At 43.1% G+C, this 19,367-nt stretch overlaps 1 pseudogene; it reads left to right on the top strand.

Annotated features, from left to right (window-relative positions):
- LOC109299303 overlaps positions 1 to 19,367 on the top strand; it is a 31,867-nt pseudogene extending 12,500 nt beyond the window's left edge.

Genomic DNA, 19,367 nt, shown 5'->3' with positions numbered 1-19,367 from the left:
CACACACACACACACACACACACACAGGTTTTCGGGGATGTCACTCAGGTGTCAGGACTTCCACAGCCCAACACATTGTCTTTATACACTTCCACCTGCAACACACTCTTTGGGAATCACTGGGATAGACACACAATGAAAACAAAGTCCTTGCTCCAAAGAGCTGATAAGCTAGGTCTTGACAAGATGCAATGGGAGACACAAGGGAGGTAGGAGTGAGAGTAACTTAATAGGGCAAAAGTTAGCACGCAAAAGCCAAGAACTCTCAGCTCTCCTGTTCACCTGCTTTTCCAAGTAACTAAAACTGATGGGACTACTGTTTTGTCATAGCAAATGTTTTATGAAAAATCCCTGATACAAAATGTGAAGAGTCAGAAACAGAGTAAAGAAAATGTCCCAAATGTGATATTAGTGGAGATGTCAGATCACCTTCATTTTCTATTTCTGGTGCAAATGACAAGAGCAAGGCATGCATTGTAATGCAAAGGTGGAGATTCATACATGTGGCTTTCAGAACTAATCTATGAAAATTCAACCCATTTCTCTAAATTTAAAAATAGTTACAGATTACATAACATAGAAAAGCTGGACATGAATAAAGATAACAGATAGAAAAACTCTACAGCTCTTCAATTATCAATTAAGTTTGCTCAGCAAGATCATTATATTGGTCCATCTTGTTGTACAAATCCAAAAAGCCAAGAGAAATGTTTGTCTAAAACAAAAAAGCAGGGAATCAACAACTCGCATGGCAAAGTCTACCTTCCTCCAGGCATTATGCCAACATTTTTAAGATAGTACCAGCTACAGGTACTGTTCATAGTAGCACCCACAGGGCACATCCACACGAGCATGCACATGTGCTTTGTGGCACCTCAAAGGCTTTTGAGATGCCGCAAAACACACCCTGCACATGTGATTTGGTTTTTTGCACTGTATGTTTGTAATGCAAGCCAAATTTAGATACCGGGAAGTTCCAGTCTCAAAATAAAGCGTACCAAAAACAGCAGCACAGTGCACATGGCAGCAGAGTGCACCTCCCAAAACTGGAGTCTGGCCAACCAGAGCCATACTCCAGCTGTTGGCCAGGCTCTGTGCACCCAGATCACCACCACTACAGCCCTGGGAGGCCCCCAGAACCCCAGGTAAGGCTGCTGGGGCCAGTCCAGGTACTGGCCCAGCCTCCCCTGCCCCACCAGGTGTGCTCCCTGGAGACAACTAGCAGCAGTACAAATATGTGCCACTGCTATTTGTCCCTGGGGAAACTCATGTGCATGCTCATCTGGATGCACCCACAATGTGCAAGGTGCTTTCTGGACAACACTTTTGCCAAGGAGTCTTCTACAATTTTTAATTCAACTTGCAAGAAAAATTACATTCTCACGTTGTGCAAGTTATTCACTATGTATGGACTTAAAAATTCAGTATGTGCACTAATAAATGAAGCTAGTTTTTTTTTTAAATCACATTATAATATCTGGTCAACTGCTTCAACCTTCAGTTATTCTCTGGACAATGTGACTTGTAATACTAAAAAGTATGTTTTGATTTTGAATGCATGCACTGAGGTATTCTGAGTTTGTGCTAACTTTTTTTTTACCACAACATGTGAACAATAAAAACACTGTCCACCCCCAGAGAATAACATGTAATATTTTAAAGGTTTGAGAGTTAAAGAATAACATTTCAGGAACTTTGCCTCCAATAATCCACTGTACTTCAGTGATATTTTATAGTATAAAAAGAAAACTGTTTTCCCCCTTATGACTGTGTTTACTATGTTTTAAAAGGAACCATAATAACTGCCACAATTTATCATTATAATTAAAAGCAATGAAAAAGCTGGCAAAACTGCTCATGTGACTTGGTTACATCTAACTAAACTTTTGCAACACATAGCAAACAACACAGTACCAAATCCTGCAGCTTTTATTTAGCCCCTACCAGGCAAAACACCCACTTTGGAGTAAGGATTTGAAAGACAGTTCTGATCTTTAACATCAGAATAACCCAGCAGTATAACCAGTCACAGACATTTCCTTCACCGAAATCACGTGAATAATGGTTCTTTTATCTGTGTAATGCCCAAACTAATGTTGCAAAAATCATTACAAAATGCTAGGCTACTTAAATCCTTGATCCTTCCACCGAATTCAGTGAGGTCTCACAAGGGATCAAATCTGACCCTTAGTGAGCAGAACTCAGGCCTACTACATTATCCCCATAGTAGTCCTTGCAGAGCCATTAGTCAGTTTGACCAGTAATACATCAAATACAGAATCTTTACATGCACGTTTACTCACTAGATGGTAAGCACTCTGATGAAGCTATCCTCAATTATTGTTCAGAGGCCCATACGGAGCGGTCCCACTGCAGACATAGGCAAGGTGGTAAGCAGCCTTACCTGGGGTCCTGGGGGCCTCCCAGAGCCATAGCAGTGGTGATCTGGGTGCACGGAGCTTGACTGGCAGCCAGAGCGTGGCTCTGGCCAGCCAGGCTCCAGTTTCAGGTGGTGCACTCTGCTGCTATGTGCGCTGTGCTGCTTTTTTCAGCACACTTTATTTTGATACCAGTATTTCTCAGTATCTAAATTTGGCTCTGCATTGCACATATGCAGTGCAGAGAACCAATCAAGGGCACCTCTGTGCCATTAAAACTGTTTTGAAGTATTGTACACTAGGAAAGAGCCGTATCTCCAGAATAGGAGCAATACATTTATCTATATACTTTTACAGGCACTATGGGAATTATGTGGTATATGAGCAATCTTTTGCAGCCATTCCAGAGCTATGTACTATAGCAAGTGACTTGGGAGGTACCATGAGCTAGTGGTTATAACAGTGGACTGGGAGTCAGTAGGTCTTGTTGCTAGCCCTGTTCCTGCTTCTAACTTGCTTTGTGATTTTGAGAAATTACATATGACAGAATTTATAAACTGGCATGCCTAATCTGATCTTCCTGTGACTCAGTTTCCACATCAGTAAGGAAGAAATTGCAATACCTACTCTGGTAAACCATTTTGGGAGCCTCAAATAGAGACTGATCAGTGCTAAGCATTAGCAGCTGTAGTCAGTCAACACTTTTTTTTTATCATTTGTTAAAATGTGCCCAAAGTTTGTTTGATGAGAATATGTTATACACTTGTATATAAATGCATGCCCATCTAGAGTCTGGAACTTGGTAAGCTCAATGAATGTGAAAAACAAAAATGAACTAATGATGACTAAGTTACTCTGACCAGAATCTGTATGGCAAATGTATTCATGGACACCTCCCTGCATATTTTATATAAACATTTTTTTTTCTAATTTGGCACCCAAGAGTCAGCTCTGGCTTCCAAATGAAAAATAGCAGAGGATCAGGGTGAAATCTGCCAGCATCTTCCAAGTATCTGGAGGTAATGCACATGATGAAGGGCTGAAAAATGAGTGGAAGCAGCCTCCCATTTCATGAACTTCAGACTAAGGAAAATAAATCATACAGGCAACTCAACAATGTTTTCTTTGTTCCTGAATAGGTCCAATGGATAAAATGGATCTCATGAAAGGAACAGAGCAAGAAACAGATCCAGTTGGAGCAGGAGGGCTTACTCCACAGGTTCCTCTGACTGAACAAGTTCCTAAGTTCATATGAGCCTCAAAAAACAGGAATCCCAAGGGTGGATTCTACTGCCACATACTTTAAGCTGTATCAATGTCAAACGAGTTCAGATTTGTCTGGGATCAAATGAGGCCCAGAATGCAGACAGACTCTCTTTATACAAGCAACAATTGCTCAGGTTGAAGGCAGGCAGCTGGAGCCTGGAAGTGATTCAGGAAGGCCATCTTGTTAACTGATTCCCAATACCAAATATTATGCAATCCCCAGCACATAGAAGAAAAAAGAAACCATAAAGAATGCAGCCAGTTGGCCATTATAAATTAGGCACAGTTGAGCAAATCTTTCAACAGGAGGGGATGCACAGAGGGAGGCTTCATTTCTCTGATCCCAAAAAGACTGGGTGGAAACATGTTACATGTGACTTCTTTACACAAACCGATTATGAAACCCAATTCAAATGAATATGACTGCTCTTTCTGTAGATGTCGTGACAAATGTTTATCTTCACTCTGCCACTTCATGCCAGCCACAGAACTTTCCTCATTTTGTATCCTGTAGAACTACAGCCAATACAAATCCTTCCTTAGAGATCATCAGCAATGCCAAGAGTGTTCATGAAGGCCTGTCTTCTTCCCAGTTTACACTACAAACGTTTGCCAACAAAGCTCCACTTCTGGAGGCAAAAGTTTGTGTGTGTCTCCACCCAAAGGCCCATCATCTACAGCAGCAGGATTCCCCCTTTTGCTGGCAGAGCTATTCCACCTCTGCCATGTGGTTTAAGGCTCCTGCGGCTGCCTGGCAGTCTGCTGAAAGCTCCCATGCCTTCACCTGGCTACCATGGTTAATTAGGCAGCTGGTCCCTTTCCAGCGTGCATTTTGTGCAGTGGCATAGCTGCTGAGTAGCACAGCCATCAGGGCTAGGGAAAGACATTCAAAAAGACTGAGCCTGAATGGATTCAATCTTTGCAGGTTAATCTAACCTGGCTAGGCTGAATCAGTTTGTAACCATACAGCCATCCCAGAAATGCAGGCACGTGCCTGTAGTGGCTCAGGCTAGAAGCCAGGGGATGCTAGAGGAGCCTTCCCTTCCCTTTCACAGTACTGAGCTCAGGGGGAGGTATGGCCAGGCTCTGGCAGGATGCTCTGATTAGGGAGAGGTTCCCCCCTCACCCCTTCTGACCAGCCCAGCAGGGAACTGATAACAGCATTTAACACCCCCAACTCAGTGTTTATCACCCCATTAAGAAAACAACAGAGGAACATTACCAGCTACCTGTTGATTCTGCCTTTGTCTCGTTTGCCACAGCATGAACCGTAGCCAGTGTGTGGTCTGTTAGCTAATGCTGAGAGGTGTCTGTGTAAGTCAGAGGGGACAGGGGAATAATCCCTGCTTAGCAGGGAGTGGGGAGAGGAGAGGGGGATCAGGGGGAAGCCAGGCAGATGCCTGCAGTCTCTGCCAGAGCTCCAGCCAGAGAGCAGAGGGAGGGGCCAGTCCTGCTGTGGAGCAGAGAGCTCCACCCAGCCCAGAGAGCATGGCACGATACTGAGGGAGTCTGGTTTAACTAAAACAAGCAAGGGGTTGGGGACAGACATCGCATAAACCAGTCTGACCCATATCAGTTAAGTCTGATACTTCCCCTTCCTCTAACCCTAACATTGCATTTTCTATAACCTAGTTGCATTCCCCTCCACACCCCCATCCCTCTTAGGTTAGTCCCTTGCTCGGGCACTCTATATTTCCCTTATGGCTTTGTCATCTTTTTGGCTCATGATCCTTAACATCTACTTCATTCAACCAGGTATATCTCAAACCATTTTCAGCCATTTTCAAACTGGTTTATGTGCACTGAACATCTGTTCTGTTATGGGTTTAAACCAGTTTCTGATCACTTAACTCGGTTTATGTGTAATGTCTGTCCCTACCCCAGAGGCACACAGATGTGCAAGCCCTCTGGCAGCTTATGCCTCCAGAAAGTCTGGCAGCAGAGCTGGTAAGTACAAACAAGACTATTGCTTGGTTTCTGTATCTGCTCATCTCTTCTAGATAAGTGGAAACAACGTTTCACTCTGAGGCAGAAGAACAGAGCTTGTTTCAAAAGGAATAGCAGGGGACTCACTAGGCCCAACCATGGCAACTTTTATCTGACAGCAGACAGGGTAGATGTTGCACCTTTATAGTCTAAATCATAAGCAGAGGGGTTACTTCATCAAAGGCTGTAAAGGGACTACCTCTGGAGAAATAAACTTAACTAAATCTCTGATTTAGTTAATCTATAAAGGTGCAAATCTACCCTTTGGTCTGCCTGACTTCACACTGACATGTCTAACTACCTCTCTCATCCTTTACCTGAGTCATTCACCTCTCCGTCCCAAGCATGTGCAGGGTTACTCAATCAAATTTAAAACACCCGACTTCTAAAAACAGAATCTCTACCTTTGGTTCCCCTAAGCAAGGAAGTCTAGTGAGCATCAAAATACTAACGCCTGTAGCTAAACAAACAAAATACATCAGAGCAAAGACGCTGCAAACAGGAGGGAGTTTCAGCCACCATCCTATCTCTCTGTGTAGGTGGAAGTTGCTAGAGCAAATCCTGAAGAGGTAGTTGGTGCGTGACAGCTCCAGAAGCCTCCAGTATCTCCATAGATACAAACAAGCCAACCACACAGGATGCCTCAGAAAGCAAGTAACCAGGTAAGAACAGTTCCCCTCGACAGCCCTTTATGCTAGCAACTGTGTGCTAATTAGCCGTTAGGACATGGGAGCCTGCTCCAAAGCATAATGGAAACAGAGAACAAATTCCCATTGTCTTCCGTGGGATTTGTACCAGAAAACTGGACTGGAAACTGTAAATGCATTCTTTTGATTTGCAAACGAGATGACTTGATATAGCATGTGTGCCATGACAGCTCACAGAGTGTTTAAATCATGTCAGGCACAGCTGTGGTTTTAATTTGGTTCAAAAATAGAAAAATCAGGAAAACCCCAAGTGTTGTTCTACTTCCCTTCGCATCAGTGTCCGATATTAATGGAAAGGGCCTTTCCTAGTGTGGGGTGAAAACAAATCTTTCTGGTGTAGGGAAACAACGTTTCTTCCATTGCAAGCTAAATTAATCTAAACAGTTCTTTGCAGAAGAAAAGCAGCCTCTGTTATTATAAATGTAAACGGAGTGATTTCAAGCATGGATAGCCCAGACAGACAGTAGTAAGGACAGGTCACTGAGGGCTCTGACTCACACACCGCACGGCCCCGCTTGGCCCTTGGAACTTGACTTGCTTTGACAGTCAGTAATGACCTAATTTCTCTTCTGAATGGTATATAATCAAATTCAGTCCTACAGACTCATTTCCAGTCATCTTTATTCATTGTTATTTTTATTCCAAGTATTCCTTGGCATGGTTTAAGAGCTACTGAAGTGTTTAATAGCTGCTTAAAAGTAACAACATGCACTATTTACAGTAGATTTAAGCTAGAGAGCCTAGACGGGTCATTATCTTTACAAGAAATGTGTGTGGAGGAAAAGGATACACAAGAAACAAGGCATCAATCAAAATATTACATGATTCATGAACTTTTAATAAGGTGAAAGCAAAGTGGGCTTAGCGAGTTAGATTTACAATGAAGCAATTACGATGTTTAAAAGATGAGGCTGGCATTAATGACAGCTGCTTTTTTCAGAGGTTCAGCACCTCTGAAAAAATCAAGCCTCTTGATTTAAGTATCTAGACTTGGCAGAGTAGCAGCCAAGCATTCTGGCACCCGGTGCAGGTCGTGTGTAGAGATTCCCCTCCACACTATTATATAATATTACTTCCATTTGATTTGGCACCTTGTATGCAAAAGACCCCATGCCAGTGTACTGCTGGCACTGCCTTTGCTATGATACTAACATTTGGATACATAACTACAGGTTCCCACATCTGAACATTTTGGCCATAGTTGCAGTGATGATGCTGGTAATGAACAGGATGATATACGTGAATTTATATTCAGACAGTAGTAAAGGAAATAGGAAGAACTGTTTCTGTTCTAGGGTCTAGTCTGAAACCCCACAGAAGTCAATGGAAATCTTTCCATTGGCTTCAATGGGCAATGGATCAAATCCTTGTTAGCTTTCCTTTTGTAGATTCATTACTTCCTCTCCTCTCTATTGCTCAATTTGCTTTCCCCTGATGTTTCAACCTTTTTCCAAATATTGCTAATAAATCTGTATAAAGTTTGGCCTCCAACTGAGCCTTTATTCCAGAGCACACTGTTGTATTGTATTGTTTTGGAAACTGTTCATAAAAATGAATTGCGTGGTAATAGCACAATTGTCGATATATGTAGGTTGCAGCATACCCCTTGTGGGTCATTGTGGCAAATAATATCTCATTTCCAGGAAAGTTTCAAAACTTTCATTTTCAAAGAAGTAACATTAATTATCACAGTCCAGATGATTTGGTTCATTTCTCCATAATTTCACCCTTTTGTCCCCATCCAGTGGAGCAGGTAGGAGCCCTAAATGATTGGATTTTATAGCAAGAACTAATTCATAACTATTATGCTCATGTATTTGTCTGGAAGTCATGCCCTTCTGCATTGCAGAGTAGTAGCAGAGCTGCCCTTTGACCAGTGCTCCAGACCAACGGCTTCCAATAACAACCAGGGTTGCTGTCACTCTGGTGGGGATTTAGCCAACAGACCTATGTAGCTATGAAGACGCTAGCCACATCTATCTAGAGATGGTTGGGAATTTTCCAGTTAAATGGTTTTTCAGTGCAAAATCTGTTTTGTGGAAGCCAAACTGTTTTGCAGATACCTACCAGGTTTTTTATAAACATTTAATCAGGAAGTGATTCGCCATGTTAAAATTACTGGTCAAAATGCATGAGAGAGGCTGAGAGTGGTCGCCCACTCCAGAACAGCCAATAGACCAGTGAAGAGGGAAGTCACCAGAGATATAGAAAACCAAACTTCTGCCTCATTTGGGCCAGAGGCTTGAACTTCACTCTCTTATATCCCACAAAAGCAGCCGATATCAATTAGTAGGGTATTCTGGAGTAGGTCTTATTCAATCTCTCCTGTAGTCATTGTCCCACTGTGTTTAAATAACTAGAGACTTGTCAGAATAGAAGCTTAAATCTCACTCCCACACTTGCCAAATGAGTGCCCTGATCATTAGGCTATAGAGTCACCCTTCCCAGCTCAGTGAATATTTAACTATTTATATACTAAGTGGAAGCTCCAAAAACCAGCTCATGGAAGTCGGGAATGGTCCCAAATGACTGGAAGAGGGCCAACATGGTGTCCATCTTCAAAAAAGGGAAGAGGGATGACCCTGCAAGCTACAGACCAGCTGGTCTGACTTTGGTCCTGGGTAAAATTTTTGAAAAATTTATTAAGGAGGACATCAATTACAAGCTGGTAACCAACAGGGTGGTAAGAAGTAACTGGCATGGCTTTGTTGAGGGGAGATCATGCCTGACAAACCTGGTGTCCTTCTACAACCGGGTAACTAAACATCTGGACGAGGGACATGAGGTTGATGTCATTTACTTAGACTTCAGTAAGGCCTTTGATTCTTTTTACCACAGGATTCTCTCAACCAAACTGGAGGGTACTGGGCTGGACCAGTCTACAGTGAGGTGGGTGGACAACTGGCTTAGAGGCCAATCCCAGAACACTGTAATCGATGGGATGGCCTCATCCTGGAAGGCTGCCTCCAGTGGTGTCCCCCAGGGATCAATGTTTGGACCCGTGCTCTTTAACATATTTATTAATGACCTGGATAAGGGGGTGGAAAGCTCAACGATTACATTCGTGGTTAAATGCAAGCACTTCAGAGGATAGGGTAAAGACCGAGGACAACCTTGACTGACTGGATTTATGGCCTGAATGGAATCAGATGAGGTTTAACAGGGCGAAGTGCAGGGTTCTTCATCTGTGTAGGAAGAACCTTCCCCACAACTACATAATGGGTGGTGGCCCACTTGCTGGCGCAGCTTCTGAATGGGACCTGGGGGTTATGATAGACTGGAAGATGAACATAAGCCAACAGTGCGATGAGGTTGCCAGCAGGGCAAACAGAACTCTGGTGTGCATCAGCTGATGTGTGCTCAACAGATCCAGGGAGGAGCTCCTCCCTCTCTGTTTGGCATTGGTGAGGCCACAGCTGGAGTACTGTGTCCTGTTCTGGGCACTGCATTTCAAGAAGGATGTGGGCAAGCTTGAGAGGGTACAAAGAAGGGCCACCCATATTGTTAGAGGCCTGGAGCATAGGCCCTATAAGGAGAGATTCTGGGAACTGGGCCTGTTCAGTTGGGGTAAGAGAAGGCTGAGAGGTGACTTGATAGCCGCCTATAAGTACATCAGGGGAGACCATCAAGATCTAGGGGAACGACTCTTCAGGAAGGCACCTCAAGGGAGGACAAGGAGCAATGGGCATAAGCTAATAGAAGGTAAATTCAGGTTGTGCTTAAGAAAAAGCTTTTTCTCTGAAAGGGTCACCAGAATCTGGAACACATTCCCAGCAGAGGTGGTGCAGTCACCATCCTTGGAGATGTTCAGGATAAAACTGGACAAGCACCTTGTTGAGCTTGTCTGAGCCCAATAACTTCCTGCCCATGGCAGGGGACTGGACTTGATGATCTTGCAGGTCCCTTCCAGCCCTATGATTAAAAGAAGAAACTGAAATTTCCAAACCCCCACCCCCAACCCGCTAGGGTTCCAGTAGGCTGGGTGAGGGCATTCACTTGGGGCATGAATAATTTATGTTCCAGTCCCTGCCCTGAATAAGGCAGAGGAACTTTAATAATTGTATCCAAGGTGAAAACTTTCCAAAGGTCCTGTTTTCAGCCCAATTGAGAATACGAACATTTTTGAAAGGGTAAAAGTTTTCAAGGAATGGGAACCTCTCAAAATCTCAGATAAACCCTCTGCATTAGGAAGGATGGATACACATCTCATTTTTTAATATTTAATTTTCATAAATATTGAGTTAAATTCTGTTAAGAGTTAACCCAGGGAAGCACACAAATATGTAGAAAGGCTTTATGAAGACCTACCACTTCAAAAGAAGCTGGTTTAGGAGTCATGACCCTACTTTTTGCAATAAGTTATGTATCATGAGCTTACGTAATTGGCAGCAGATAACATATCACACTTCCTGCTCTATGTCCTTGGTTCTATAACAGTGTAAATTGAAATATTTGCTAACTGCAAAAATGATGGAGCCTAACAACTAAAAGTGTTTTCATTCCCAAAGTGACATTTGTACGAAATCATTTCCCATTATACTGTGTTAATGGTACTAAATTCATTTTAACACATGGTTGGGCTATTCAGGTATTTCTGAATAAAATATCAGTTTCTGAATATTACTAATTTCAATGAACTAGGAATACCAGAGAGAAAGACAAAAATATACTTTTCTCATTAAAATGTCATCACAAAGCATTTGTTAGAAAGCACCAATTTTTTACCTTGTTCTTCCTCCATTATTCATCAGTTGATTTACCTGCTGCATAGATTATGGATTCTCTGGGGTAGGAACCACCTTGTTTGTTTGTTCGATGTGTAATGTAATAAGGACCAGAGCTAAAATTCAAACTGGTTCCTTCATTGCCTCTACTAAGCACTGCAACACTTAAATATTCCTCCCCTTGCTCTGGAGGGCAATTCAACTCACTTAGGTGATCCTAGGCACTTAGGATCCCCTCTACAGTCAATGGAGAGACTTGAAAGACACTTAGGGATGATTCAGATTTAGACGCCTAGGCACTCTGTGCATAGGAGGGGGAGAAATACGTGCCTCTACTATTCTAAAAGCCCAGAGGTGCCTAGTGGTAGACATTAGGACATACTAAGTTGTGTATGAATGCCCACACTCTGGCACTTTGGTATTTGACTTACACTGCCTGTTAGGCATCTCTGTTCCATTGTGATTCACAACGTCTACTCCCAGTTTGAAAGAGAGCTGCCTAATGATATCTGAGGATTGGTGGTGGTACCCATCTTTAGGCCGGTAGCCTAGGAAACATAAGGACTCATGATCAGAACGACCCTCCCAGGCCAAGTCCTGGCAGCTGTGTTCACAGGCAGCCATTTCACTAACCATTCCAGTGACCACTTTTACACATGTTTAGGCTTGGCAAATTCAATTTTTATTTTTCAATAATTTTGATAGCTAAATTGAGGTTTATCTTTAAACATTTCTTTCTATTTTTATCAATTTAAATTTTCAGGATTGCGCAAAATTAGGGGTGGAGAGTGCCAAGTTAGTAATGACAATATACTGGTAAAAGCTTTATAAAATCACATGTCAAAATATAAAAAGTAAATATCTATAAATCAATAAAGCATACCTGCTTTGAATTATTCCCTTCATTTGCTAGTACGTTCGTACCAGGCTGGAGACTTCACTCTCACAGAACGGACCACAGGGGCAGGGCCCAGACTAGGCCCAGCAGGGGTCTGGCACCCTGCCCTGACCAGGCCAGGCTCAGCAGGTGCTGGGTACCCCATCCCTGGCTGGGACCTGGGCAGAGTGAGTGGCTGGCAGCACCATACTCCTGGCTGCCAACAGCCCTGCCCCTTGGAGGTGGGACCCTGCAGCATCGTCCCTGCCTCCAAACTCTTTTGCCAGCAGCCAGCATCCCACCAACCCCCACTCTCAGCACAACCCTCCCAGCATGGCCCCCAGCTCCTGCACTGGCTGCCTGCACCGCTGCCAGAGGAGTAGCATGTGGGCAGTGCAGGCCAGGCTCCTCCTGCTCCACCTGCAGCAGCTGCCATGTGTGTGCACGTGCACATAGCACCCTCATCCCAGATATCCTTATCCCCAGTCCCCATCCTGGATTTTTTTTCCTACATCCCCATTCTATAATTTTCTATTCTTACTGGTGGAAATGTTTTTCCATCTGTCAGTGAGTGTGCATTTAAATAGACATTTGTCGATGTTAGTGATAAAGATCAAATCCTGCCAAACCCATGCATGTTCCAGCTTAAATTTATCTTCTTTGACCCCTGGTGACTAGTACTGTATGTGACATTCGAAACAGGTTCTTATGAATTCCTTTAACAGTGGCACTAATACTTCCTTGTCTCTTTTAAACATACCCACCCTATTATTTCATTAGTCTTTTTTCATTGCCACATCACACTGACTGCACATGACCATCCAGTCAATATAGCTTATATCTTATATCTTGGTATTTTTCCCAAACTACATGACCTAACTGCACACACAAACTGCATGATTAAGCTTCATACCAGTACCACAAGGTTATCTAATGCTTCCTATCAATAATCCAGGCCTCCTTATTGGCAGTACCATCCATCTTTGTATCAGCCACGACTTTAATAAGCATACATTGAGTTCTTGTACCAAAGGCTGTTAAAAAAAATATTAAACAGCATGGGTTCCAAGATCAGTTGCTCAGAAACACCACTACTATCCTCTCCATTCTGATAACTCCCAAATTTCGATAGTGTCCAAATTCATATTCCACTCCAGGAAATATAGTTCCTCTATTTTATTGCTTAGACTCCCTACACTGGTGAGCTAATAATGCAGTAATTTCTATCCTGACTTATCAGAAGTCCCAGCTGAAATATGCACAATAAATTTACTGCTGGAAATACCTGCTTGACTTCCATTTTCATCAAAATTATTGCAATCTATTTCTCTTCCTATCTTTGATGAACCTTGTCAGTAGCTACATTCTCATTTAGCCCATTTTTCTCCTCTAGTATAATTCTTCCAAGAGTTTAGATATAGTTGGTTCTCTCAATCTTCTCCCCTGCTTCCTAGTTTTAAATTTTTCTTAGTAAACTGGCTATTTCCCCATTGCCTCAAGTGGAACCCATTACAGATAAAAAGTCCTCTCTCTGTGAAAGTCTGCTAGGGGTCCAGCATCCCAAAATCTTACTGATAGCACCAATCCTTAGGCACCACTAATCTTCATTATCTTGTCATCAAAGTTCCCTGTGAGGTGCACATGTGCACAGCTGCACACAAACTTTTGCAGGCCATGCACCCGCCAGGATAGGAGCTGGGCTGCGTTGTGGGACATAGAAGGTAAGCTCCTCCCTGAGGCGCTGGCAGAGGCGGGAGCCTGACACGGGCTCTGCCGGCTCCAGGGAACTGCTCCATTCCCCAACTTTGCCTCGGGGAGCGAGGAGGCACGTGGAGTCAGGGCTGGGGAGTGGAGCAGTTCTCTGGAGCTGGCAGAGCCCACAGAGCAGTTCCCCAGAGCCGGCAGACCTGTGCCAGCCCCCAGCCTCCATCCCTGCCTTGCCTCACCTCAGGGAGGAGCCCCGAGTGAGGCTCCACTGGCTCCAGGGAAGTGCTCCACTCCCCGGCCCTGACGCCATGTGCCCCCTTGCTCCCCGAGGTGATGCGGGGGAGCAGAGCCATGTCCTGGAGCCAGCAGAGCCCACGCCAGGCCCCTGGCCCAGGCCCCGGCCCCCAGACCCTTAGCCCCCAGGCCCCAGCCCCCACTGCCTGCCCCAGGTGAGGAGTAAATGTCCCACACCGCACCAAAGCAGCACGCTCACGGACTGCTACTCCTTAGAGGGAACATTGCTTGTTATGCCTGTGCCCTGTTCTTCTCAGGACATGCAGAATCCTACTGAAGATCACATGAACTTGTGCTTCTTTAAATGCTTTCCCCAGCCTAGCACAGTTTTCTTTGCTGTCAATGAATACCTGGCTATATCATCTGTTCTGACATGAATCATCATCAGTAGGTTATTTTCTGCTCCCATCAGGATCATCCTCAACGTTAGGTCCATGTCATATACCTTGCTCTCAAGTGCATCCTTCTGTTTTGTGTCTTCCCTTATTAAAGGTCTGTTAATTCTTCCTAAGAATGACTCTCAATTATGCAAACTTGTTTTTCCTGATCTTATTATAAATCTCTGGTCTTTTTTCCTTTCACTCTTCCTTCTGTCTGCAAGTCATATTATTCTCCCTAGTGATTAATGTACTCAGGCAGAAAGTGGTACGGGATTTGAATTTCACGTCATCCATTTCCCAAAACGTCCTAACCACCAAGCTATACAACAGGCTAGAGAAGGATGCCCTCCAACTCTCATTTTAAGGCTGGGTCACTGGGCATCCAAGAGTGCAAGTGTCAGAAAACAAGGAGGCAACAAGGAGCCTGCCTCAATGGCCTTGGAAGGATGCATGAAGGGAATCCTGAGTTCCAGTCTCTGCTGTTAGGGTTATTCTTTCTTTTTCACAGATGTGACAAATTGGAGAGAATCCAGTGGATGATTTTGGGACTGAGACTTATGAAGAGAGGCTGGGGGAACTGGACTTATTTAGTCCAGAGAAGACTTAGAGGGGATTGAATAGCATCCTTCATCTACCTGAAGGGGTGGTTTGAAAGAGGATAGAGCTAGACTGTTTTCAGTGGTGACAGATGACAGAACAAGGAATAATGGTCTCAAGTTGCAGCGAGAAGTTTAGGTTAGATATTAGAAAGAGCTTTCTCACTAAGAGGGTAGTAAAACACTGGAACAGGTTACCGAGAGAGGTTGTGGACTCTCCACCCTCAGAGGTTTTAAAGACCTGGCTAGACAAAGCTTTGGCTGGGATGATCTAGTTGGGGATGGCCCTGATTTGAGCAGGGGGTTGGACTAGATGATCTCCTGAGGTCCCTTCCAACCCTAACTTTCTATGATTCTATGATTTTAATGATTGTGTAAATGTAAAGTGCACATACAGTCCCAGCAGCAGGGGCTAGAACCAGGGACTCCTCGGAAGAGGTTACAGTCAGGCGCCTTCTTGCTTACCCTGAGTGCTGCCTACACATCCTACGTTAGTGTTGCCAGTTTGATCAGTTTTTCTTATTATTTAATTTGAGTGTTTACATTACTGTTATCTTATCAGATTTAGTTGCAATTGGCCTCATTTTTTTACAGTAAGGACACTAAAAGACTTAATTGCAAAATGCTGAGATTTAAAGAATTTTTAGGAAATTGTGTTAAATAACATTCATGCTAAGTTAAACCTTCTATATGAGTATGGCAAAATCAGAAAATAAAAAATTACATCACTTTAGTAAGGCACAATTAATTAAGCAGTGTAGGCAGTGAAAGAGTGCCAGGATGCACTTTAAATCCAAAGACTCTGATTTCCAAACAACGCCCTTTATCATACAATTCTAGTTTTACTAGTTGACCTGTCATATTAAACCTGATAATGTGCATCAGCTACTTAGATTCATTTTAACAAAAAAAGCTTTACAGTTTGTTAATACAATTTACAATTTCACCTTAAACCAAAACATTTTCTTTCCAAGACTCTGTATTAACTTTGTGTTCTTTGTTTCTCAAGGACTCCCTATATTAGTCATGTACTTCTCGTGTTTTAGAACTTTCTGTTTATTTTGTATGCTTATTTTTAGTTTGCATGGCACTTCTTAATTAATAATACTCTTACTTTTACCCTCTATTTATACTCTGCAGCCTTTTTTTTTACCAACATTTATATTTCCTAAGCAACTTTTTTGAAAGGGGAAGATAATGTTTTAGGTAACAGTAAAGAGGAAGATGGGCAACAATGCCTATGTTTTGCATTTGTGCCTGGTGCCTGGTTACAACACTTACCCAGGAAGTGGGAGACCTGAGGAAGAATCAGGCTTTCTCTTGTTCTCCTTTACATTTGAAAATGAATTCAAGCTGACTGGGAGTATCATTTTTATGTGAAATTCACTGATGGAAGGAGTTGGATGCAACAGTCAGTACAGAGCATAGGCCGCAGAACGGGGTGGGCCACCCAGGGCATGGCCCAACCAACTTTTAGCGTGTTAATGTATATAACCCACAAATGCACAATTGTCGTTCCTGTTAAAACTGGATAGCTATTTTTCAACTGCATAGCTGGCTAAATTAACGTGCTAAAAGTTGGTTGGGCCATGGCCCAGGTGGCCCACCCCATTCTGCGGCCTATGGGACAGAGAAATAATTCAAAGGGATCTAGAAGGAATAGAAGGATGGGGACGAAGTTTGATAAACCTTGGAAAATTCAACCAAATATATTTAGGGAAAAGGGATTCAATACTATCCCACACTATTCATTACAAGGAAGAAACATGAGAAACCATCGTGCTAAAAGAGACCCAGGATTAAATTTTCCTTCAAATCTGGAAGTTGCAGGGTCACCCGGCAAGCAAAACCAAGCACTCTTTAACTTAATAAACAAGGCATTACACTTCAAAGCAGGGAGATTAAATACTTCTCCATGTGGCCCTAGGGTATCTGCACCTAGAATACTATTTCTGGGAACCATTTTCCCAAAGATATTTGACAAGCCAGAGGGAATTCACAGAAAAACAAAAACAACAAAAAACAACCTAAAGCAGTGTTTCACCAGCTTTTGATTCCCGAGGCACACTTTTTCCCAATTAAGATTAGAGGCACACTTCACCCTTACACCCAAAAAGGTGGGTTTTTTTCCCAAACATATAACATATTCCTTTCTTCTGCCAAAAGAAATCATGTCAGTGTTGAGAGGTACTGTTAAAAAAAATCCACAACTTTCCTGGATTTTGCAACACCCCAGCTGAGAATCACTCATAGAGATTGAAAATCTGAAAAGACATGGGGGGGGGGGGGGTCTTGAAGCTAAAAAAGATGAGAATCACTGATCTAGCTGGTGCTATTTATTGTGCCCTGCTCTTTCCACTGTCTGCCCCCTCCCAGCCCCTGGTCTGTACCTCAAGGGGCCAGGGCAATCCCCACTGCTGAAGCTGCCCCTGCAAAATCTCCCATGCTGGTGACCAACCCTGCAGCCCCTCCTGGGAGTGCGGGAGGAGTGGAGGGGATGAACTGGGCTGCATAGCACATCTCCATCTGTGCGTTGGTCGGCTCGCAGCAGAGCACACTTCTGGGAACACAGAGGGAACCAACAGAGAGGCTGCCTGGTGGTGAGATAGGGTGAGACAGAAGTCCCAGAGGAGCAGCCACAAGTGCCACTGGAGTAGCTGGGGCAGGCTCAGGATGCTGAACAGGGGAGGATAGCACAAGGGGATCTTTCAGCACACTTCCATTGCTCTCACAGCGCACCCTATGGGAATCACAGACCTAAAGGATCAAGGGCTGGAGAAACTGACTTACAAACAAGATCTAATGATCTACTGATTAGCTCAAAGGTGACAAAGGTTAACACCTTATAATGACATGAAAACTAAAAAATAGCAAAGATGAACAAATTTATCCAGTGGTGGAAGCACCCTTTGCTTGGTACTTTTATAACCAGCTAGGACAAATGCTATAAAATGTTCTGCAAGTTATAACCTAGCACTGGGCAAGGAAATTGGCTGGATGATCTAGGTGTCTTCCATCTTGCTATCGTGCAGAGGACTTTAAGCTAGGTTCGCAGAGGGACAGAGACCAAAGTAAGGCAACCTAGATAAAGGACTAGGAAGAGGAGATATTATGAGGAATATTAATGGGACTGGAATAGGGAAACTAGAGGGCCAATCAGCTAGTCATCTAAGATGCTTAAGTACTAATGCAAGCATGGGAAATAAACAGCAAAAACTAAATGTCCTAATATGCAACAGAATTATGATCTACCTGGGATAACTCAGGCTCACTTGAATAGTTCCCTTGACTGGAACATTTGTCATGGATGGATATAACTTGTTCAGGAAGGATAGGCAGGGGAAAAAAGGAGGAAGTATCTATACATAAATGAAAGATAAATATAGTTATTATGAAGTATAGAATGAAGAGGGACCAAACTGTTGAAAGACTCTGGGTTAAGATAAAAGGGGAAAATAGAAAGGGTGATGCCATGGTAGACCACCAAACCAGGTAGATGAGGCTTTTTTTAACAACCAACTGAATGATCTACATCACAGAACCTGTTTTTATGGTGGATTTTAGTTACCATGATATCTGCTGAGAGGGGAACAGTAGTTAAGAGACAGCTGAGAAAAATTTTGAATTGTGCTAGGGACAATTTTTTGTATAGGAGAAAACAATATGGTGTGGAGGAGGGAAAGTTCTTGTTTTGTTGCTCACTAATAGGGGAAGTTCGCTGAGAACATGAAGGAGGAAAACAGCTCGGGTGACGGTGGTCATTAAATTATATAGTTCACAATCCAAAGGAAAGGAAGGAGTGAAGTAAAAACATTGAATTACAAAAAAACCCCAAAACCCAGTTAACAAACTAAAATAACTGGGGAGCAGAATCCCATGGGAGACTGGTCTAAGGGGAAAAAGAGTCTAAATGAGTTGGTGGTGTCTTAGAAGAGGCAATATTAAGGGCTATCCAGATGTAAAGGAAGGACAGAAAGCACAGCAAGAGACCAGCTTGCCTGAACTGGTGAACTCTTCAAGTAGTTGAAATTCAGAAAGGAATCTTACAAAAAGTAAAAGTATGAGCATAAGAGTATATTACAAGCATGCAGAGACAAAAATCAGGAAGACCAAGGTACAAATGCAGAGACAACTGGCAGGAGACATAAAAGACAATGAAAAGACATTCTATAAGTATGCTAGAAGTAAAAGGAAGACCATGGAAACTGTAAGCCCATTGCAGAATAGAGAGAGAAAGATGATAATGGATGATGCAGAGAAGACTGATGTGCTTATAATACTTTAGTCTTCACAAAAAGTGTCCATTATCAGATGACAAGCACAGATAATGGCAAAGACAGGAAAGCAGATAATCAGCCTACAGTGGGAAAAGACAGATTAGAGATTACTGATAGAAGACGACTGTTTCTAAATCTAGACCTCCTAGAAAGCACAAGGAATTGGCTAAAGTAA

This window comes from Gavialis gangeticus, unplaced genomic scaffold (assembly GCF_001723915.1).
Source record: "Gavialis gangeticus isolate Ggan-Ray unplaced genomic scaffold, GavGan_comp1, whole genome shotgun sequence".
Taxonomy (NCBI): Eukaryota; Metazoa; Chordata; order Crocodylia; family Gavialidae; genus Gavialis; species Gavialis gangeticus.
This window is presented reverse-complemented; position numbering and strand designations above follow the sequence as displayed.